Source organism: Belonocnema kinseyi, chromosome 9 (genome assembly GCF_010883055.1).
Source record: "Belonocnema kinseyi isolate 2016_QV_RU_SX_M_011 chromosome 9, B_treatae_v1, whole genome shotgun sequence".
NCBI lineage: Eukaryota > Metazoa > Arthropoda > Insecta > Hymenoptera > Cynipidae > Belonocnema > Belonocnema kinseyi.
This window is the reverse complement of record NC_046665.1, coordinates 80,660,288-80,662,440: the sequence shown is the minus strand read 5'-3', so window position 1 is coordinate 80,662,440 and position 2,153 is coordinate 80,660,288. Positions and strand designations below refer to the sequence as shown.

At 21.7% G+C, this 2,153-nt stretch overlaps 1 protein-coding gene across 1 annotated transcript in view; it reads right to left on the bottom strand.

Annotated features, from left to right (window-relative positions):
- Positions 1–2,153, bottom strand: part of LOC117180606 — a 32,460-nt gene that overhangs the window by 17,624 nt on the left and 12,683 nt on the right. The window lies entirely within an intron of this gene.

Here is a 2,153-nt window from a genome sequence, read left to right as displayed (position 1 = left end):
TGGCGATTTTGGAATTCATCTCGTTTGGATAAAAACTCAATTATTTGTTTCAAAAATTAATTATTTTGTCTATCAAAAGTTCAACTACTTTTTTAAAATTTTTATTTTTTTTATTTGAAGGTTCACCTCTTTCGTTGAAAATACATTTTTGAAACTGACAATTAATCAATACCATTTTTAGTTAAGAAATCATGTGTTCTGTTAAAAGGTGGTCTTTCTTTGTAGAAATTAAATTGTTTTATGAAAAATTTATACTTTTTGATTAAAAATTACATTTTTCGGTTGAATTATCAACTATAAATATTTTTTGATTGTAAGTCGTTCTGTTTGAAATGCAACTATATTGTTAAAAATTAAAACCATAATTTTTTGGTGGAAATACTCTTTTTGTTTTTAAAATTAAATAATTTCGTTGAAAGTTTATGTATTTTGTTGGAAATTGACCTTGTTTAGTAGAAATTTAATCTTTTTGGTTGAAAGTGTATCATTTTGGTCAAAAATGCAATTGTTTGCTTAAAATATCAACTGTACATCTCCTTGGGTTTAAAAATCGATTATTTCACTAACAGTTAAACTACTTTGTAAAAAAATACGTTTTTTTAACAAGGCTTTTTAATTATGGTTGAAACTTTAACTATTTGGTTGAAAGTTTAACTCTTTCATTGAAAACTCATATTTTTCGCTTAAAAAATTGAACTTTTTGTAGATGATTCGTCTTTTTCACTTTAAAATTAAATAATTTCTTTTAAAATTCATGTATTTTGTTTAAGATTTCTCTTTTTTTGTAGATCATCAATTTTCTTGGTCGAAAATTCATCAGATTGGTTGAAAATTGAACAACTTTGTTTAAAATTAATTTTCTTGCTAAAAATTATTTATCTTTATCTGAAAATGTAACTATTATATGATTGATTAAAAATGAATCGTATATATTGGTTAAGCTGGAAAATCGTTTTTTTTTATAGAACATTAATCTTCTTGGTAAAAAATTCACCTTTTCCCTTGAAAATTTAACAATTTTGTTGAAAATTTGTTTTTTTCTCGTTCAATTCAATTTTTTAGCACAGTTTTTATCTGGAAATTGTACTATTCCATTTTTGGTTGAAACTTTATCCTGTACATTGTATTAGTTAAAACACCAATTATTTGATAGAAAATTTATTTATTTTGTTGAAAGGTAAACATTTGGGTTGAAAATTTATTTATTGTGTTAATTAGATTTTTTTTTGAATATTCATCATTTTAGTTAAAGACTGAAAACTCAACTGTTCTGTGAACAAATTTTCTGTTTGGATGAGTTCAACAGTTTTTAATAAAAAAATATAATCCTTTTTTTGTTCGATTTTCAAAATTGTCAATTCGTAAATAAGACTTTTGAGTTTGGATTTATAAATAAAAATGTAAAAATGAATAACATAAAGCCACTTAAAACAAACGAATTCAATTTATAATTTAAAAAGTTTCCAATTAAAAAAGAATTGTAATTAATCCATTTTTATTGATCAAAATGATTCAGTCTTTAACATTAAAAAATTTATTTATTTATTCTTCAATTCAAAGCATTGGAAGTAAGCTTATATTTTTTAACCAGAAGTCCTTGAACTATTCCGTTTAAAAATAAGTTTACACTGTTGTGTAAAAAAAATCATCTTTTTGGCTTTGAAATTCAACAATTTAAAAAAAAAATCCTTATTGACTGAAAAGTCAACTCTTGTATAAAATTAATATCTTTTTGGATGAGTTCAACAGTTTTTAATTAAAAATTCAAACTTTTTTTGTTGAAGATTTATCATTTTAGTTGAAAATGTAATTCTTTCGTTGGAAATTTGTTATTCTCTTTTTTTTTTACTTGAAAATTCAATTATTTTGATAATAAGTTAATTTCTAACATTTTCAATTGGCAAACTAAAATTTTTATCTCTAAAGAACAATGCAAAAATATTAATCTGGAACAGCTTAAATAAAAACAATGTAACTTTTATTTTAAAAAGTTTTTAGTTAAAAATTAATTTAATCGTTCAATTTTTAATGTTACGAACTGAAATTTTTTCGAATTATTATCATTTTGAATCTTAAAAATAATAGCGTAATTTGTATTTTTTAACCAGAAATCTCTAAAATGTTAAAGTCATAAAAATTTTTAAATGGTAATT